The 23077-nt window shown below is 38.0% G+C and overlaps 1 protein-coding gene across 1 annotated transcript in view; it reads right to left on the bottom strand.

Annotated features, from left to right (window-relative positions):
* LOC137250385 (uncharacterized) overlaps positions 1-23077 on the bottom strand; it is a 244203-nt gene that overhangs the window by 195685 nt on the left and 25441 nt on the right. The window lies entirely within an intron of this gene.

Raw genomic sequence — 23077 nt, 5'->3', positions numbered from 1 at the left:
TAATGAATTATCGCAATTTTTCGATTTTTTCTAAATTTTCGATATCGAAAAAGTGGGCGTGGTTATAGTCCGATATCGTTCATTTTAAATAGCGATCTGAGATGAGCGCCCAGGAATCTACATACAAAATTTCGCCAAGATATCTCAAAATTTACTCAAGTTATCGTGTTAACGGGCAGACGGACGGACGGACGGACATGGCTTAATCAAATTTTTTTTCGATACTGATGATTTTGATATATGGAAGTCTATATCTATCTCGATTCCTTTATACCTGTACAACCAACCGTTATCCAATCAAAGTTATAATACCCTGTGTACAAGTACAGCTGGGTATAAAAGAAAGGGGTTTGAACCCGAACCACCCCCCCCCCCCCCACCCGTAAATCCGCCACTGAAGATAACCATCGACTGACGGAAATTGCCAATAAATGTTACTTTGGACTAGGTAGGCAATTGAAAAGTAAAGTCCTCTCTCGGCGAACGAAAATCATACTCTACAAGTCACTTATCTTACCCGTCCTGCTATATGGGGCAGAAGCATGGACCATGACATCAGCAGATGAAGCGGCTTTGGGAGTGTTCGAGAGAAAAGTTCTTCGAAAGATTTATGAACCTCTACGCGTTGGCGATGGCGAGTACCGAAGAAAATTTAATTATGAGCTGTACGAGCTATACACAGATATCAACATAGTCCAGCGAATTAAAACGCAGCGGCTGCGCTAGCTAGGCCATGTTATGCGAATGAAAGATGATACTCCGGCCAAGAAAGTGTTTCTATCGGAACCCGCCAATGGAAGCAGAGGTAGAGGACGGCCCCAGTCCGTTGGAAGGACCAGGTGGGAAACGATTTGAACTCCCTTGGTGTGACCAATTGGCGCCGGTTGGCGGAGCGAAGGAGCGACTGGCGCACCTTTTTGGACGGCCATAACCGTTTAGACGGTTAAGCGCCAATTAAGTAAGTAAGTAAAACCGGAAAATAGCCTCATTTGTAAGGCATTGCACGATTTTTTGTAACCTCAAGATGCGTTCTAGTTTATCATGTGAAAACATTAACTCATATCGAATGCCCAATTTTTGGACAGTACTGCGCCGCGACACAGTCACATACATATATTGTTGCCTGTCCAGAAGTAAGCAACAGCAGCGACACAGTGCACAGCAAGCCAACAAGTCAAATCCACAAGACCATCCACAACGCCACAGCCAAAACCAAGCTACACAAATATTAGATAACAATCATAGCAATGACAGCTGGTAGCAGCTGCTAGAACCTCGATCTCCGATGACTATTCTCGTCCATTGGCTAGCAGTCTACTATGTACTTCCATATTATATTCGATAGGCCAACCTCAGTCAGTCAGCCGTGCTACCGCCAAATCAAATCGAATCCAGTCAAATTATGCTATTAAAAACTGGCAAAATATGAACAGACCAACTTACTAGCCGGCTGGTTTCCAAAAACAAAACAAAAACAACTAAAGCATGCTTAGGGACCATGTCTTAAAAGCTAGCTAGTTTTGCTGGTTCGGAGCGGGGCGCATGCGCATTAGCACAATGAATATGTAGGCATTTACATATTTCTCTGCTAGCTGTAACATGAGTAGGACGTCGATGCACTTTGTTTATTTTTTTGCTTACCTTTAATTAAGTTGTTTTTATTGCATGTTTGTTTATTACATATGTATGTATGTATATTTCTGTGCTTATTGTTCACTGGCTAGTGTAGTGTAAAACTAATGCATTTACTCATGATTTTAATAGACCTAACTGTTTTTCAAAATTAATGCCTTAATATCCACTAAAATATATATGAGCTCATGCTATGTACCGGAAACTTTTAAGTGTACCAAATTGTTGAAGTGTGGGACGGTAGAGTCGTTTTCCAAGTTTCAATCGATGGGTCCAGGTGGTGTTATTTCACGCAGCATACAAGTAGCAGCTAAATCTAGAGCTCTTCGGATTAGGTTTTACTTTTATATTAACTTTGTCCAAAACAAGAGAACTATCGAATTACAGAATAGCTGCAATATCGCCGACACCAACTCTCAACTTATTTAGAGTGAAACTTTTTCTCACGAAAGCTGCTCTATAAACGTTGTGTAGGGAACAAAGGTGACTATTTAATAGGATATATACCTGTACTGGAGTTCTCTAACATTGAACGATGCGGTTTATTGAGATTTTAGCAAACGATTTTTCGCTTAGGATATCGAACTGTATTTTAACAACGATAATGAGTAACATAGCTGATCAACGTTTATCGATTATCCATAGAAAATTATTACTAAATACGAAAATCGTCCTTTCGCTCGATTCGACAATATATCGATAACGAAAATATATTAAAAACAAGTAAGGACGAGACTGTCTTCGGCTGTGCCGAAGACTTCATACCTTTCATGGATGGGGCTGAACTATAATCTTATCCCGTTCGTAATCTCCAAATAATCGGATGTATAAGATAAGAAATATATAGTGAACAGATGTACATACCTAAACGATTTTTAAGATAAATATAAAATAAAAAATGGCAAAAAACCCCCTTATCTGAACGATCGCTTGTATGGGACATATATTATATATAGCTCCAATCGAAATGATTTTACAGGAAATCTTCTATGATAATTTAGAATGTATATCACCAAGTTTCACGTTTTTATATTGGAAACTAAGGGAGAAATGGCGAAAAATCTTTCTATCTGAACGATCGGTTGTCTGAAATAGGTATATACCATATACATATAGCTCCGATCAAAGTGATTTTTTCAAGAAATCTTCTATGATATATTAGATTTATGATATATATGATATATAAGAAATCACCAAGTTTAACGTTTTTATATTGGAAATTAAGCGAGAAATGGCTAAAAATCTTTCTATCTGAACGATCGGTTGTATGGGATATATATTATATATATCTCCGATCGAAATGATTTTACAGGAAATCTTCTATGATAATTTAGAATGTATATCACCAAGTTTCACGTTTTTATATTGGAAACTAAGGGAGAAATGGCGAAAAATCTTTCTATCTGAACGATCGGTTGTATGGGATAGGTATATACTATATACATATAGCTCCGATCAAAGTGATTTTTTCAAGAAATCTTCTATGATATATTAGATATATGATATATTAGAAATCACCAAGTTTAACGTTTTTATATTGGAAATTAAGGGAGTAATGGCTAAAAAATCTTTCTATCTGAACGATCGGTTGTATGGGATATATATTATATATAGCTCCGATCGAAATGAGGTTTTCATGAAATCTACTATAATATATTAGAATAAATATCACCAAGTTTAACGTTTTTATATAGGAAATTGAGGGAGAAATTGCCAAAAATCTTTCTATCTGAACGATCGGTTGTATGGGATATATACTATATATAGCTCCGATCAAAGTGATTTTTTCAAAATATCTTCTATGATATATTAGAATATATATCACCGAGTTTCACGTTTATACTTTCTAAATTGCGGCAGGAATGACCAAAATCGTCTTATCTGAACGATCGATTGGATGGGAGATATATGTTATAGTGGTCCGATCCTACCGGATCCGACAAATGTCTAATATAATACAAAAATACATCCTTGTGCCAAATAACACCAGCAAATTTTAAAAAATAATTATGTGAGCAACAGAAGGTTTTAAGGCCAGGGCACACTTATAAAATAACGAAAACGGCGACCGGTAACCGATATTTAGATGGTGCTTAGATGATGGACGGAAAACTTCTCTGTGCTCGAGCGATGAGAAAGCGATGAAGCGCTTAGGGAAGATAATGAAACTGAGCCTGCAATGGCAGGCATGATTTCGAAATTGTAAAAAACTTCGTTTCTGAGCTAACCAGAATCAACACAAACAACGACGTCAGTCTATACATCTATTTTACTTTGGATTAAGTAAGCAATTGAAAAATAAAATCCTCTCTCGGCAAATGAAAATCATGCTCTACAAATCACTTATGGTAGCCGCCCTGTTATTTGGTGTAGAAGCATGGACCATGAAAACATCATATGAGGCGGCTCTGGGAATGTTCGAGAGGAAAGTTCTAAGAAAGATTTACGGACCTCTACTCGCTGTCCACGGCAAGTACTGAAAAAGAATTAATGATGAACTGTACGAGCTTTTAGCAGGCATCAACATGGTCCGGCTAATTAAAACACAGCGGCTATGCTGCCTAGGCCATGTTATGCGAATGAGAAGTTATGCTACGGCTAGAAATCCTGAGTTAAGTATCCCTAAGTATAGGTTAGCATTATTGGTTTAACGCATCGTCAGCTCTATTGAGAGGATCACTGCATTGCAAAAATGTATCACGGAGATCTCGGAGAGTCGAGATCAAGCCTTGTCCAATGAAATTTAAATAGCTAAGAAAGAAGTTACACGATGATCTCATGGCTTTCCAGTATCTTCAGATACACAGCATGGCATACTATTGGGTAATATGCCATTGGAATATCAGTTACCAAGGGGTAATTGAGCGTTAGTGAATCCAATGAGCGCCTTCCTTACACGACCGTCCACAGAAGTTTTACTCCCCTGTAAGAGATAATGCCAATCCAGAGTTAGCTCAGCTGACGATATTCTTAACATTAAACTACAGCTGGCATGTGGAACTCCGAAGCCCCTTAAGCCCATGAAACTCATATCAAATTCTTAGCAATGCCTACCCTGTCCAGCTCGTTCCACCAGACAGACATAAGTTAAAGGCTCTCCAAATATTATTGCTCTTCCAGCTTTTTCAACGGAACCCAAAACAAATTATTAGACATCTGTATTAATTAGTCACACCGTACATGATCAACTTCATCCCACGCACTTAACGACGACTAATGGCGATTTACTAAAATAGCTTCGATGTACATGAATGTTCTACAACTCATAGTCTGTATTAATTAAGCCAAAGCGAATTACTTTGAATTTGCGAATAACAAACGTCTACGTGTTGTTAGCAAAATAATATTACAACATCAACAACGAATTTATAGTGAAGTCCAGCTCAGTCAAGTTTAACGATAACACTGGACCACGAATTTCAACTTTTTCTCTTTACCAGAAATGCCATTATGAAATTCGTATGTAAAATCATCCCCTGATTTCGAAAATTGCGTTCATTTTTGATTCTATGATACCGTTTTTGAGATATTTGCAATTTACCGTTATTCGAAAAAACCAAAAAGATGGCTCCCTTTAATGATGTATATCTCACGAACGGGTAAAGCAATTGCAAAAAAGTTTAAAGAATCGGAAAGACGATAAAATTTGCTATGAACACATCATACATTATTTTTTGCTCAACGAGATATTTTTCGAGATATTAGCTTATCATTTCAGATTTTTGTTTTTTTTTATGAAAAATATGAAAAAATTACTTTTTGCGTGGGCAGCATTCCAAAACCACAACCTTTTATACAGATATTTTTTCTTTACGTAAAGCTCTGTTTAATTGGAAAAAAGATAAGCTATCATCGAAGAAAATCGATGCAAAACTACGTAAGTTATAATCGATCAAATAAAAATACCCAGGTTGCGCAACTTCAATGTATGTATACATACATATATTAAAGGTATAAAGTGCAAATGGGATATTATCCTGATAAACGAATAACACCATAACAATGATAATACTTTTTCTTTAAATAAATCGAATAGTACTTTTAATACTCGAATCGTTTTATAGTAGGTAGAGTGGTTGCATCGAAAGGAAGAGTGGTTGGATTCGAAACCTGCTGTAGGCATGTAGTTATAAACATGTATTTCCGTCATTTATGGGTAAGTATGCAGGTAGATTTTCAAATTATAGGACACAGACAATTTTTAAAGCCTACATCTAAAGCAGGTAGTATTTTACTTTTCCCAGCTTCGTATAAAAAGGAACCTTTCTGTCTAGGTAAGATTTGATTTTTTCAATTTTATTTTTGTTATAAATATGAGTTAATGCGCCTTGAAACCTCAAAACATCTGCCAGGCTCGCCGGAGATAGTTCAGTTCATAAGTCAAATTTCAAAACCGTGGTTTATTAAAAAAAATAAAATGAGTAAAAGGACGCGAGAATTTATGTGTAATAAAGATCCAGATATGTTCTGTTTCATGTGTGGCCAATATACTATCATAAGGCGACGACGAGTGTTCTCAGATCATATGAAAACTTTATACTCCAAGTATTTTGGCATTGAGCCTAAAAATGCTGAAAAACCATGGACACCGAACACTTTGTGTACATCGTGTCGAGTAGAACTGATTCAGTCGGAATCAGGACAACAAATGAAATTTGATACAGCAATGATATGGAGAGAACCTATTTGCCATTCAATAGAGTGTTATATTTGTCAAACAAAAGTACGTGGCGTTGGAAGATCAAGAAGAGTAACCTATGCCAGCGTACCTACAGTGACATTACCAGTACTACATTCAACGGCAGTTGCGGATCCAGTTCCATTGTCAACAGTAATATCTGAGTGCGGGGAATCAAGTTGTACTGAATTTCGCATGGGAAACGAGAGAAACGTTCTGTCACAAGCACAACTTAATGATTGGATAAGATATTTGGAACTATCCAAGCAAAAGGCCGAGATCCACACTTCTCGTATGCAACAATTTAAATTTGTGTCATCCGATGTTAAGGTGATATATTGTAGAACTCGTCACGAAACATTTTCCAAACACTATACATTCCTGGTTTATTCAAAGAGTTTGGGCAAACATATGATTCAAAAGACTGCCGATTGTTCATAGACAGCAATAAACTGAGTTTGAAGGCTGTATTATTGCATATTGGTAACAAACAGCCTTCTATCCCGACCGTACATGCAGTAAATACAAAGGAAACCTACGAGGAAATGCAAAAACTACTCAAATTCATCAAATATGAAGAGCATGATTGGAAAATATGTTCTGATCTCAAAGTCGTTGCAATGCTATGCGGTCTACAAAGTGGCTACACCAAGCACTGCTGCTTCCTTTGCAAGTGGGATAGCCGAGCTCGTAAGGACCACTACGTCAGAAAGAGTCGAGTTTACCGTTGGTGTGGATAACATCAAATACACCCCTCTTGTCAAGAAAGAGAAAATCATACTTCCACCCTTACACATCAAGCTCGGTTTCATTAAAAACTTTGTTAAGGCTTTGGACAAAGAAGGCGGAGCATTCGACTATTTGAAAACAATTTTTCCAGATATTTCTCAAGCTAAGATAAAGGAAGGTATTTTTGTTGGACCACAAATAAAAAAGTTGATCAACAATAATCAATTCAAAAGACTACTCTCATCAGTTGAGGCAGCAGCGTGGGAAACCTTTGAAAAGATCGTTGCTTCTTTTCTCGGTAGACACAAAAGCCCTAACTACGAGCAGATAGTGAACGACTTAATCAATAATTATGCGAAAATGGCTTAAAGGCTTATTAAAATTAGTTTCCCAAAATTCTATAACTTGTTTACCTAACTAATACTTTCTTTCCAGGCGTAAATATGTCCTTAAAAATTCGCTTTCTGCACTCACATTTGAGCTTTTTTCCGGCAAATCTTGGCGACGAAAGTGACGAACATGGCGAAAGGTTTAATCAGCAAATGAAATTAATTGAGAATCGATATCAAGGATTCTGGGACGTCGCAATGATGGGTGATTACTGCTGGTTTCTCATAAGAGAAACCGATCCGAAACTGAATAAGCGTCAAAGTAGAACACATAATTATTTCGACTACATAGCAAAATCAAATAAAGATTGTGAGAATATAGTATAAACATAAATAAATTTAAAAAAAGTTAAAAATATGGGTAATTTCGTTCATAAATTGAACTTTTAACTAAATAGAAACAGAGCATAGCTAGATATTTCACTCTTCTTTATACCATACATACGTTTTGAGGTATACGTTGAAATTGCGCAACCTGGGTATTTTTATTTGATCGCTTATAACTTACGCAGTTTTTCATAGATTTTCTTCGATGATAGCTTATCTTTTTTCTAATTAAACAGAGCTTTACGTAAAGAAAAAATATCTGGATAAAAAGTTATGGTTTTGGAATGCTGCCCCCGCAAAGAGTAATTGTTTTCATATTTTTTCATAAAAAAAAGAAAAATCTGAAATTATAAGCCAATATCTCGAAAACTATCTGGTTCAGCAAAAAACAATGTATAATGCGTTTATAGCAAATTTATTGTCTTTCCGACTCTGTGAACTTTTTTGCAATTGCTTCATTCGTTCGTAAGATATACGTAATTAAAGGGAGCCATCTTTTTGGTTTTTCCGAATAACGGTAAATTGCAAATATCTCAAAAACAGTACCATAGAATCAAAAATTAACTCGATTTTCGAAATCAGGGGGTGGTTTTACATACGAATTTCATAACGGCGTCTCTGGTAAATTTTGGCCGTCGGCCAGTGTAATCAGAGACAAGTCAAATTATTTTAGAAAAAAATTAAAACTGAAATATTCGCCCACCATAAAAATACAACAAAAAAAATAAACCAGCCAATGGGAAATGATCATGGCCAAATGTGAAATTGAAATCGGTGTTGTAGCCATAAACACAGCTGACTGCATCCATAGGTACACACAACATTGGCAGGCGTTGATGACAAACGATGACGTCACCGTAAACAATTTAAAATAAAATACAAATATAACAAAACCTGGTTAATGAAGATCAAACTAATGATGTTGATAATGAATAAGGCAATACAAAATACAAAACACAAAGTAAGCCATTAAGAACTTCTACAATCAGAAACATAAATTTGACAACAAGTTGAGCAAGTAGTCGCCATCAATAGCCAGGCGCCCATCCGTTGCGCGTTTGATAATATCGAAGTCAATTTGGTCGAAGCGAATACGAGTCACACACTCACTCGGTTTATTGAAGTGGAAAAGTAGGTAGCCGTTCTTTCGTATTCTCTAAAGAAATGTATGCCGCCCTTTTGCGTATGTAATTTATAGTTGTCGGTGTTAATGGGTATGTGAGCAGCTTTTATGCTTCACAGCTCTTACTGTATTCTTTTGTTCGTTACAAGGGAGACCATGAAGTAGCATCTAGACTACCTGTGCGCATGCGGCTACTGCTTCAATAAACGAAGCGGAACCGCTGTAGGAATTTTAGATGTAAAGTTTTTCAATCAAGTGGTATAAACATGGTGGTGGAGGTTAGAGTCTTGGCGAAGTTAACACCTAATAGGAAAATGCTCCAGAAAACGAATTCACCGCTCGTTGTGTATTCCATCAAAAACTTCACAATAAAAATGCATCTGCCTTAGAAACGACTGGATAAGCTCTGATACTGGCGGGTTCCGATAAGAATACTTTTTTGGCTGGAGCATCATCTATCACTCATTTGGTATTCGCTACCGCCGACGTATAATTGTCATTGTCCATGTTACTGCACCATATAGCAGGATGGATATGATGAATGACTTATAAAGCATGATCTTCGTTTGCAGAGAGAGAACTTTTTTCTTTTCAATTGCCTACTCAGACCAAACGAGTATGTGTTGGCAAGAGTGGTTCTTCGCTACTATATTCTAGACTGATGTTATTGTCTGTGTTGATGATGGTTCCCAAATAAACGAAATCCTTTACTATTTGGAAATAATAGCTGGCAAGAGTGAAGTAGTTTTCAAGGTTCCATCTATAATGGGTTCCAAGTCATAAAGGATAGTAGATAACGAAAAGGCCGATGAGTTGGCAAAGGAGGGTGCACCACAATCGACGACAGACGTCTTCACCCATTTGAGAAAAATCAAAAGGAGACAGGAGTTGCATATGATCCATCACACAGGAAAGGCGTGGACAATACCGCGAGGCTGCCAAACTTCTAAGATCATGTGCAAAGCCTACACGATATTAGACTCACAAAGTGGTTCATATCTCTGAAGAGGAAGACTTAATGCTAACGATGGACATACTAACTGGAAACGGTTGAGCACGTTCTCTATTCGTGTCCTGCGCTCGCCAGTTCAAGGCTCCACCTAATAGGGGCGGCAGAGTTGCTAGATCTCGAGGCAGAAATTAAGCTAGGTCCTAGAAAACTTCTAGTATTTGTCAAAAGGACGGAGTTATTCTATAAAATTAGTCTTGGTACCTTATTGGGGTTCTTCCGTCTGGTCTTCAAGCAAATTCTGGTAACACTATGGGCACATTCAGTCTATTGTCCGGCCAGTTCAACCTAACATAGCTTAATTTAATTTAATTAAATTTAATAAAATGACAAAAAAAAAAACTGTTGAATTTTGCAGTTCGGTACTATAGCTTTTCATTGCTGGGAGTAATTGTTATAAACAAATCTATGAGGAGCATAAATATCCAAATTTACTATGTATGTATATTGATTTAGACATTGATTTGTGGCATGGAGACGATGAGTCACATAGCTGCATACTTTGAGATTTTGTTTCATGCATTTGAATTCACATTTCCGTTTTGATTCTGAGCAGTGACTTAATTGAGCGCGTGCCCAACGAACGATTTCTATGCTGCTGCGGCGTGATCATCATTTGATCATCGTAAGCATAATTAATTTAAAGTCTAGCCAATAAATAAGTGAATAAAAAAAGCGTTACATTATAAGTTATTTGCATAATTAATATTCATAGCTTCATAATAGTAAATAAACCTAAGACAGGCAAATCCAAACAATTTTTATACTCAGTTGAGCAGAGCTCACAGAGTATATTAACTTTGATTGGATAATGGTTGGTTGTATAGGTATAAAGGAATCGAGATAGATATAGACTTCCATATATCAAAATCATCAGTATCGAAAAAAAATTTGATTGAGCCATGTCCGTCCGTCCGCCCGTTAACACGATAACTTGAGTAAATTTTGAGGTATCTTGACGAAATTTGGTGTGTATGTTCCTGGACACTTATCTCAGATCGCTATTTAAAATGAACGATATCGGACTATAACCACGCCCACTTTTTCGATATCGAAAAATCGAAAAAGTGCGATAATTCATTACCAAAGACGGATAAAGCGATAAAACTTGGTAGGTGGGTTGAACTTATGACGCAGAATTGAAAATAAGTAAAATTTTGGACAATGGGCGTGGCACCGCCCACTTTTAAAAGAAGGTAATTTAGAAGTTTTGCAAGCTGTGATTTGGCAGTCGTTGAAGATATCATGATGAAATTTGGCAGGAACGTTACTTGTATTACTATATGTATGCTTAATAAAAATTATCAAAATCGGAGAACGACCACGCCCACTTAAAAAAAAAATTTTTTTAAGTGAAATTTTTACAAAAAATTTAATATCTTTACAGTATATAAGTAAATTATGTCAACATTCAACTCCAGTAATGATATGGTGCAACAAAATACAAAAACTAAAGAAAATTTCAAAATGGGCGTGGCTCCGCCCTTTTTCATTTTATTTGTCTAGGATACATTTAATGCCATAAGTCGAACAAATATTTATCAATCACTGTGAAATTTGGTAGGCGCTTAGATTCTAGGACGAAAACTGTTTTCTGTGAAAAAGGGCGAAATCGGTTGAAGCCACGCCCAGTTTTTATACACAGTAGATCGTCTGTCCTTCCGCTCGGCCGTTAACACGATAACTTGAGCAAAAATCGATATATCTTTACTAAACTCAGTTCACATAATTATCTGAACACACTTTGTATTCGTATAAAAAATGGCCGAAATCCGACTATGACCACGCCCACTTTTTCGATTTCGAAAATTACGAAAAATGAACAAAATGTTATAATTCTATACCAAATATGAAAAAAGGGATGAAACATGGTAATTGCATTGGTTTATTGACGGAAAATATAACTTTAGAAAAAAACTTTGTAAAATGGGTGTGGCACCTACTATATTAAGTAGAAGAAAATGAAAAAGTTCTGCAGGGCGAAATCGAAAGCCCTTAGAATCATGGCAGGGATACTGTTCGTGGTATTACATATATAAATAAATTAGCGGTACCCGACAGATGATGTTCTGGGCCACCCTGGTCCACATTTTGGTCGAAATCTCGAAAACGCCTTCACATATACAACTACCAAAACTCCCTTTTAAAATTCTTATTAATACCTTTAATTTGACACCCATATTGTACAAACACATTACAGAGTCACCCCTGGTCCACCTTTATGGCGATAATCAAAAAGGCGTCCACCTATAGAACTAAGGCTCACTCCCTTTTAAAATACTTATTATCACCTTTGGTTTGTTACTCATAATGTACAAACGCATTCTAGAGTCAACCCTGGTCCAGCTTTATAACGATATCCCGAAAAGGCGTCCACCTATAGAACTAAGGCCCACTCTCTTTTAAACTACTCATTAACACCTTTCGTTTGATACCCATATTGTATAAACGCATTCTAGAGTCATCCCTGGTCCACCTTTATGGCGATATCTCGAAAAGGCGTCCACTTATAAAACTAAGGCCCACTCCCTTTTAAAATACTCATTAACACCTTTCATTTGATACCCATATCGTACAAACAAATTCTAGAGTCACCCCTGGTCCACCTTTTTGGCGATATCTCGAAAAGGCGTCCACCTATAAAACTAAGGCCCACGCCCTTTTAAAATATTCATTAACACGTTTCATTTGATACCCATATCGTACAAACAACACATTCCAGGGTTACCCTAGGTTCATTTTCCTACATGGTAATTTTCCCTTATTTTGTCTCCATAGCTCTCAACTGAGTATGTAATGTTCGGTTACACCCGAACTTAGCCTTCCTTACTTGTTCTTATTTAATTGTGAATTTCAGTTAAATGATTTGCTTCAAGTGCCCAAATTAAGAAAATATTAGAATTAGATTTCGAGGCATGTCGTGACTCAAACTGGCGGGATGGAACTTTACTGCATTCGTAGTAAACTTATTACGTTTTTCGACTTTGACTTTTTTTTATTAAATATGGGTATCAAACGAAATATATTTAACGCTTTTTTGTTGTTGTGTTAACAATGCTATGCCACTCACAAATCACCATCAAAGTCCTCTAACGGAAGTTCAAGGAAACCAGCAGTTTCAACAGGGGTGGGCCAAAGTGAGATTGGTGTTAAAGACGTAGGTTCCACATTTCAATTGAAAAGATGGTTGGTGTCATGTGGGAACTCTTCTAATGCATGATCTACATTACGTATGTCGCGGTTGATCCTAGAAAAGTAAGAGTTTCAACTGTTACAGAATCCAAAGCGACGTTAAGCCAGGGTAACTCGTGTCTCCCTTGGTAGTATGCTTTCTTTTTCTGTAAGGGTTGGATAGTGTATATTGATAACGGGGTTCACCGAATACGATCTAAAGGAAGTTTTTACCGATTCTGTGAGGATTAGGCTATGCTTATGAAATTCAGGGTCATAAGAAGACATCCCGTGGTAGTTCTGAGTGCAGTATTTTGGCAGGCCCGCTGCCTCACCCAGTGTGTGTTTTTTTAGGCCAGACGACCAAACCGTGGATATGATCGGCCGACCAATTTCTATTTATGTTGTTGCCAGCGTTTCATTATCTTTTCCCCAAGTGCTGCCGGCAAGCAATTTGAGGATTTTTCACGGCTTTGTATTTTAGATACAATTTGGGAGGCATGTGCCTTGAACGACTGGCAGTCGTTAGCGTAATATCATCGACGCGAATGTCCAATATCAACTGTTCATTCCACGTCAGTGATGACGAAACCAGAAAGACTGGGGAGATAGCTATTTATTCCAGAAACTCATTCGCCTATTTGAGGTTCAGGTCCTGTTGCTGGGAAAGGCAGCTTTAATATGTAGAAATTAAATAGGCGTGGGTATAGGACGCCACCCCATTACACCGGTGGTTTAATTCTCCTAGATGTTTGGGTTTCGTTCCAATTCTTGCAGTCCATCATTTTAGACTAGGGAGAAGGGGTGAACATCTTCGTCTTAGAGCAGTGTGCCGTTGTTGCTTTCGACAGATCAAGTGCTACGAGCACCGCCTTTTGATGGCTGGTTTAGTTCGTAATTTATCTGGGTGTTCATGAATAGCACCACAACAGCGCTAAACCTGTGGTAGCAAAGAGGATAAATTATACTAAGAGACGTCACTCATTACTCGTAGCCATTTGCTCGATGTTTTCTATGAGGTAGTCGCTGGTTGATTTATTTTTTTTTTTTTTACGGTATGTGCTTAAAATGTCTTCTATACATTTTGGTAGGGTTTTTGTTTTATTTTTCCGACTGTATTTAATTAACTAATTAATTCTAATTGCAAAAATCACATTTGCATAAGGTGCCTACACCGCATGGATAAATGTTAGACAATTCAAAAAAGTCCCTCATAGAAAAGATTCGGCATCTATTTTTTTGATTTCCAGCGAGTTACTTGCCACTCATAGCAGACTTGTCGCTCTTATTATATTTATCCTCTTTGGTGGTAGTGCTATGCATTTTCGGATGGGTAGCTAAGCGAAGATGCGCAGTAAAATGAGGGAGCAGGGCGGCTTCCAACATCTTCTCTACCGGCGAAACGAGTAATATCAATATAACTTACCTTCGTTAGCTGTTTTTCCGGTTTAGCACGTTCTGTGTTCGTGCCCTCTGCTCTCCAAGTCAAGACTCCAGTTATTAGGGGCGCAGAGTTGCCAGATCTTGAAGCAGAAATAAAGCAAGGTCCTTGAAAAAGTCTAGTATTTGTCAAGAGAACGGAGTTATTCTATAAAATAAGTCCTGGCACCTGATTGGGGTTCTTCCGTTTAGTCGTGAAACAAATACTGGTAACACTATGGACACATTCAGTCTACGTGAGGACTTTGTTGACCCGCCAGTTCAACCTAACCTAACCTAGCTGGCTTTTCAGGATTTAGTTGTAAAATTATTCTTGCTATTTCCATTGTTCTGGCATGACAGAGGATTTCAATCAGAAGTTAAAAACGTCTTGACTTGAAAAGCTTGGCCTACATAAAGGCTTCTTCAACCCCTGTGTGTGTGATGGTAATGGGCGGCTCGTCGTGTTTGTGTTTTTGTGCCCGTATGTCTGCACGACGTCTAGCCTTGTCTACTGATGGATGCATTACAAATTGTCAGCAGAAAGCGCTGCAATCCGACAGAGTTTTATCGCCAAAGGTGATGAATATATTATCCTGGGATTCAAGGGGTTGTGTAGCGCAACCCTCTCAAGAGGTTGCCAGCGCAAAATATAGCTTCTCCAAGCCAATTGTCAAAATCACCTACTCACGGCGAACCCTGTGTCGTTAACAGACGAGGCTCTGGTGACCCTAAGCTTCTTATGGAACTAGGGGGTGGGAAGGGAAGGATGGCCTTGAAGGTTTAATGTGGTCATATAAATCGTTCCCGAGATGGTCGGGCTAGTACATTAATGGTGCTTTGTTACCGGAACGTACCATATCTATATCCGGCAAAGGACCATCGACATCGATAACACTCCCCAAGGCCTTAGGGGAGTGTCTTTATCGTTAATACAACAACAACGTATTATCCTTGTGTTTTGAGGGGCTAGACAAGGATTTAAATGTTGGCCAACATTTATCGACACCCACAGAGAGGTTACACTTCTTTGTATCATCCTAATGTAAGGGTCTCTAAATTCAAGGTGTCTCGCAAGGTAACGTTCGCATGCTGGGGTTGCAGCTTCGGCCGAGAAATGGGGTATGATTTTAGGTATTCTACCAGCCGGGATGAAGCACGCTGAAGCTGAATTGATGACTTTGCGGAACGTGTGCTCGCCTTGCCGGACATCAGTCGGAATGTTGAGAGCAGCGGAAGATTTATTTGCGAGCTGTTAAGAGGTGATGAAATGGATTGATCGCTGTATTGAGAGGAGTATGGGCAGTTGGTCCGATGCTAAGGTAAACATTGACTGCCATTCAAAGCAGTTTATAAGTTTTGTACTGACAATGGAAATATCTAGCGAGACGGTCTTTTTAATGTTTTTATTTCGTAGGAGAACCTACCAAGTTTATAGTCTAATATCGATATTCAGATATACAAATATGTATATACATATGTATATTTATAAATGTATTGAAAGTATCAACGCGTTGGTGAAATTAATCTCTCCCATTAGCAGCAAGCAATTGAACAATTTATTAATTTTTAAAATTTTTTAATAAATGGTACCTCTCATTGTCTACCCCATTCTATGCACATGTGTGTGTGTATGTGTAGGTGTATGCACATATGTGGATTGATTTTAATTTGAATTTAAATGTAAGCTCTTGATTGTCATCTTAATTAATCAATTAAATCGAGCCGAGTTCGAATATCGTTAATATTACAGCTTTTGCTCTCGTACATATAAGGGTATATAAGTATAACCAAAATAAGTAGCAACCAAATATCTTAATTAATATCAAATTTGAGTCAAGGCGAATTCAGTACCAGGTGTTGTCATCCCAACAGCTGATTGCTTTTTCTTGATTATTTTCCGTACAACGCCTTGTACAAAAATATGTCAGTAAATTGAAATCAATGGAAATTTTCATTTCACTTCACATCACGAATCTATACCAGGTGGTGGCAAAGTGAATTCAACAAATTCGCCGTGCAAAAGAATGTCAAGTCAAAAGAAAATTTTAATTGATTTCGATTAATTGGCATATTAAAGTACAATGCGCTGTATAAAAAATAATCAGGAAGCAGCAATCAGCTGTTGGGATGACAACACCTGGTACTGAATTCGCCTTGCTTGACATTATTCTGCACGGTGTATTGGTTGAATTCGCTTTGCTATCACCTTGTACTGATTCGCCTTAAATTTGAGTATAATGCTCCTATATTTTATTAGTCTTATTTGGATCTCAAATGTGTAAGTTATTAAATCATCGCTCTTTCAAAGAAGTTAATAAATTTGAACGCTGTTCATTTTGTCTATTTCAGCACTCTCAATTAAGAGCTAAGCTTTGGGCTTAGTGGACGGATTTTTTTTCTGCCTTAGCTTCAGTTAAAATCCGCTGACTGCCCTCCCATGGGAACTCATTTTTGAAATTAATAAACGGGTAGAACAACACAAGCGGGCTAAATAGAAGGACCACATAATAGGTTGTAACTTCTCTGTTGGCATGCCAACTTAACGCAGAATCGCATTTGGTGACTTTGTTTCGTTGGAATTAAAACGATGGCCGTTCTGCATACCACGACAGATAATGTCAACTACTGCAATTTATTGCAATTCCTCTTATTTGCAACCTTCTACTAACGTTCGAATCACTAAACTGTTGAATAAATAACTCCACTATTCAATAATGCAAAATGGCCTTTATTAAAGTACTTCACAATAACACTTATACTTCGCAACTGATAGCTTGCTTAAATCAAACTGATTTTCGTGCCTCTACTGTTGCTGCTTTTATACTCTGTGCTGTGTCGCTCGCATACTTCTAGGCGTTTCTATTTCTAGAATCTACTACTTATTTATCAGCTATAAACTTATCAGCTATAACTACAGATGCAGATAATTTGATAGCTTCTCTCAGAGACCATACGCGTGTATATGTGAGTGATACTTGCACAATTATTGCGTACTTTCGGGAGTATCTCAGATATTTGCATGTGGTTGTGCGTTGCTTCTCCGCTGCGTGTACGTACATATGTGTAGACATAATGATTGATTCGTTTATGTAGATACAAGTGAGTGTCTGCTTTATTGTTGTTGTGGCTTCATTTACTTAGACTAGTGATGTGAGTATCACTTAGTGTCACTAATATTCGTCACAATATATACCCCCAGCCAACTCCTCCAAAAAATTTCGGGCAACCAGCTAAGCTTGTTTTAAAAAATGAGCCGTTTATTTTGAAAATGGCATAAGTCATTTCCAAATCATGGTCTTAAATGCATTGTTATTTTTGAATGAATGCATATATAGATGGTTCTACAATTATAAAATAATAATAAGAATTGCATCTTTTGGATATTGGACTCTAACAAACTGGAGGCGAGGAGAGAGACATGAAATGACTTATGCCACTTTCAAAATAAACGGCTCAAATATTATTGCTTTAGGTCTAATAGACTTAGAGCTGTTTTCTTCGCTGCCTATCAAACTGTATCTCTTCTTTTAACACAATTTCATTTTCCGCAGTGCTAGTTATATACATATATTTTTTATATGGACAGCGCCATCGGTCTTGCTTTTAAATAAGAAATAGCTGATAACCAAGAGCAGTTTTTTAATTTCCTGTTTCCCGCCACGTCAAGAGGAGTGCGTGAGTTGAAAGGGGAATCGAGACGCCTTTACAGGAAGAAAAAAGCCGAAGCAGAAAGGCATAAGTGCGAAGAGCTTGAGCTGCTAACCACCAGGAATAACACAAGCAAATTCGGCGACATACGCAAGATTTTAAGCCCAGGGCAAACACTTGTAAAATCGAAAGCTACGGCGTAGTAACTGATATCCAGAAGGTGCTTGGATCATGAAGGGAAAACGTCTTTGTGCTCCTAAATGGAGACAGCGATAACACACACAGAGAATATGACAAGCCCGTGCCCGCAATCGATGATGATAGAATAAATGCTCTCCCAACCAACTATAACGAAGTAAGGATAGCGAAAACCAGATTAAAAAACATCAAGCCCGCGGTCGCTGATTGATTGCCTGCGAAGCTATTCAAATACGGCAGCGAGGAGTTGGTAAGGCGCATGCATTAACTTCTTTGCAAAATATGATCGAACGAGTGTATGTCCGACAATTAGAATTTAAATGTTCTTTTCCAAGTCCACAAAACGGGGATCTGCCTTCTTAGTATCGCATAACGTCCTGTCAAGCGTGTTGTGCAAATTATTGAAGCCCCCCGGGAGTCGGCTGATATAACCTCTACAGTGCGGCTTCAGATGTGGTAAATCAACCATCGACCATGCCGCTATATCTTAACTATGCAAAATGAAGTTGAGCAAGATGAAAAAATGGGTTCGATGGCGAATGAGGACGAGGAAGAGCCTGCTGCCATCAAGCAAAAAGTCAGGGCATTTCCGCATGGGCAACCACACCACTGTTGGCAGCCATAACTTCGAAATAAAAAAGACTTCGTTTATTTGGGAACCAGGACTAATGCAAACGAGAACAGATGCTGCTTTGGACTGAGTAGGTAATTGAAAAGCAAAGTCCTCTCTCGGCAAACGAACATCATAATATACAGTTCACTTGTGTACCTGTCCTGCTATATACATGGACCATGAGAACATCAGATAAGGCGGATTCTGTGAGTGTTCGAGAGAAAGGTTCTTTGAAGGACTTAGAAGATTTAATGATGAGTTGTTCGCGATTTATGCAGCATAGTCTAGCCAAATAAAGCACAGCGGTAATGTTGCTTCGGCCAAAAAAGTATTCTTCTAGTCTTTTCATGGACTATTTCTTTGCAGGTTCTAAGCTTTTTGCCTCTTATTACCTTTTAAGCCAAATCCGTTTTGTTTACAACAAATAAAGACCATTTTGCAATTCTGAATATTGGAGTTATTTATTCGACAGTTCAGTGATTCGCACGTTAGCTGAAGGTGTATAATTATCAGGATCCCCCCAAAACTCGTTACAGTATTTTCGTCGTGCGGACTGGTCCGCAGGCTTAGGAGAGTACTTAATAAATATATTTTCTATTTTTATACTCAGTTGAGCAGAGCTCACAGAGTATATTAACTTTGATTGGATAACGGTTGGTTGTACAGGTATAAAGGAATCGAGATAGATATAGACTTCCATATATCAAAATCATCAGTATCGAAAAAAAATTCGATTGAGCCATGTCCGTCCGTCCGTCCGTCCGTCCGTCTGTATGTCCGTTAACACGATAACTTGAGTAAATTTTGAGATATCTTGATGAAATTTGTATGTAGGTTCCTAGGCACTCATCTCAGATCTCTATTTAAAATGAACGATATCGGACAATAACCACGCCCACTTTTTCGATATCGAAAATTTCGAAAAATCGAAAAAGTGCGATAATTCATTACCAAATACGGATTAAGCCATGAAATTTGGTACGTGAGTTGTATTTATGACGCAGAATATAAAACTAGTAAAATTTTGGACAATGGGTGTGGCACCGCCCACTTTTAAAAGAAGGTAATATGAAAGTTTTGGAAGCTGTAATTTGGCAGTCGTTGAAGATATCATGATGAAATTTGGCAGGAACGTTACTCATATTACTATATGTCTGCTCAATAAAAATTAGCAAAATCGGAGAACGACCACGCCCACTTTTTAAAAAAAAAATTTTTTAATTCAAAAAAGAAAAGTTAATATATTTACAGTATATAAGTAAATTATGTCAACATTCAACTCCAGTAATGATATGGTGCAATAAAATACAAAAATAAAAGAAAATTTCAAAATGGGCGTGGCTCCGCCCTTTTTCATTTAATTTGTCTAGGATGATTTTAATGCCATAAGTCGAACAAAAATTTACCAATCCTTGTGAAATTTGGTAGAGGCTTAGATTCTAGGACAGTAACTGTTTTCTGTGAAAAAGGGCGAAATCGGTTGAAGCCACGCCCAGTTTTTATACACAGTCGACCGTCTGTCCTTCCGCTCGGCCGTTAACACGATAACTTGAGCAAAAATCGATATATCTTTACTAAACTCAGTTCACGTACTTATCTGAATTCACTTTATATTGGTGTAAAAAATGGCCGAAATCCGACTATGACCACGCCCACTTTTTCGATATCGAATATTACGAAAAAAGAAAAAAATGCCATAATTATATACCAAATACGAAAAAAGGGATGAAACATGGTAATTGTATTGGTTTATTGACGCAAAATATAACTTTAGAAAAAAACTTGTTAAAATGGGTGTGACACCTACCATATTAAGTAGAAGAAAATGAAAAAGTTTTGCAGGGCGAAACGAAAAGCCCTTGGAATCTTGGAAGGAACACTCTTCGTGGTATTACACATATAAATAAATTAGCTGTACCCGACAGATGATGTTCTGGATCACCCATTTTGGTCGATATCTCGAAAACGCCTTCACATATACAACTAAGGGCCACTCCCTTTTAAAACCCTCATTAATACCTTTAATTTGATACCCATATCGTACAAACACAATCTAGAGTCACCCCTGGTCCACCTTTATGGCGATATCTCGAAAAGGCGTCCACCTATAGAACTAAGGCCCACGCCCTTTTAAAATACTAATTAACACCTTTCATTTGATACCCATATCGTACAAACAAATTCTAGAGTCACCCCTGGTCCATCTTTATGGCGATATCTCGAAAAGGCGTCCACCTATAGAACTAGGGCCCACGCTCTTTTAAAATACTCATTAACACCTTTCATTTGATACCCATATCGTACAAAAAAATTCTAGAGTCACCCCTGCCCATCTTTATGGCGATATCTCGAAAAGTCATCCACCTATAGAACTAAGGCCAACTCCCTTTTAAAATACTCATTAACATCTTTCATTTGATACCCATATCGTACAAACAAATTCCAGAGTCACCCCTGGTCCACCTTTATGGCAATATCTGGAAAAGGCGTCCACCTATAGAACTAAGGCCCACGCCCTTATAAAATACTCATTAACACCTTTCATTTGATACCCATATCGTACAAACAAATTCTAGAGTCACCCCTGGTCCACCTTTATGGCGATATCCGGAAAAGGCGTCCACCTTTTAGAACCAAGGCCCACGCCCTTTTAAAATACTCATTAACACCTTTCATTTGATACCCATATCGTACAAACAAATTCTAGAGTCACCCCTGGTCCACCTTTATGGCGATATCTCGAAAAGGCGTCCACCTATAGAACTAAGGCCCACGCCCTTTTAAAATACTCATTAACACCTTTCATTTGATACCCATATTGTACAAACGCATTCTAGAGTCACCCCTGGTCCACCTTTATGGCGATATCTCGAAAAGGCATCCACCTATAGAACTAAGGCCCACGCCCTTTTAAAATACTCATTAACACCTTTCATTTGATACCCATATCGTACAAAAAAATTCTAGTGTCACCCCTGGCCCACCTTTATGGCGATATCTCAAAAAGGCATCCACCTATAGAACTAAGGCCCACTCCCTTTTAAAATACTCTTTAACACCTTTCTTTTGATACCCATATCGTACAAACAAATTCTAGAGTCACCCCTGGTCCACCTTTATGGCGATATCTCGAAAAGGCGTCCACCTTTTAGAACCAAGGCCCACGCCCTTTTAAAATACTCATTAACACCTTTCATTTCATACCCATATCGTACAAACAAATTCTAGAGTCACCCCTGGTCCACCTTTATGGCGATATCTCGAAAAGGCGTCCACCTATAGAACTAAGGCCCACGCCCTTTTAAAATACTCATTAACACCTTTCATTTGATACCCATATCGTACAAAAAAATTCTAGAGTCACCCCTGGCCCACCTTTATGGCGATATCTCAAAAAGGCATCCACCTATAGAACTAAGGCCCACTCCCTTTTAAAATACTCTTTAACACCTTTCTTTTGATACCCATATCGTACAAACAAATTCTAGAGTCACCTCTGGTCCACCTTTATGGCGATATCTCGAAAAGGCGTCCACCTATAGAACTAAGGCCCACGCCCTTTTAAAATACTCATTAACACCTTTCATTTGATACCCATATTGTACAAACGCATTCTAGAGTCACCCCTGGTCCACGTTTATGGCGATATCTCGAAAAGGCGTCCACCCATAGAACTAAGGCCCACTCCCTTTTAAAACACTTATTAACACCTTTCGTTTGATACCCATATTGTGCAAATGCATTCTAGAGTAAACCCTGGTCCACTTTTATAACGATATTCCGAAAAGGCGTCCACCTATAGAACTAATAAGGCCCACTCCCTTTTAAAATAGTCATTAACACCTTTCGTTTGATACTCATATAGTACAAACAAATTCTAGAGTCACCCCTGGTCCACCTTTATGGCGATATCTCGTAAAGGCGTCCACATATAAAACTAAGGCCCACGCCCTCTTAAAATACTCATTAACACCTTTCATTTGATACTCATATCGTACAAACAAATTCTAGAGTCACCCCTGGTCCATCTTTTTGGCGATATCTCGAAAAGACGTCCATCTATAGAACTTAGGCCCACGCCCTTTTAAAATACTCATTAATACCCATATCATACAAAATAAATTCTAGAGTCACCCCT

The sequence above is a fragment of the Eurosta solidaginis genome, chromosome 4 (assembly GCF_040869045.1).
Source record: "Eurosta solidaginis isolate ZX-2024a chromosome 4, ASM4086904v1, whole genome shotgun sequence".
Taxonomy (NCBI): Eukaryota; Metazoa; Arthropoda; class Insecta; order Diptera; family Tephritidae; genus Eurosta; species Eurosta solidaginis.
The sequence above is the reverse complement of the archived record's forward strand: the minus strand, read 5'-3'. Positions and strand labels throughout refer to the sequence as shown.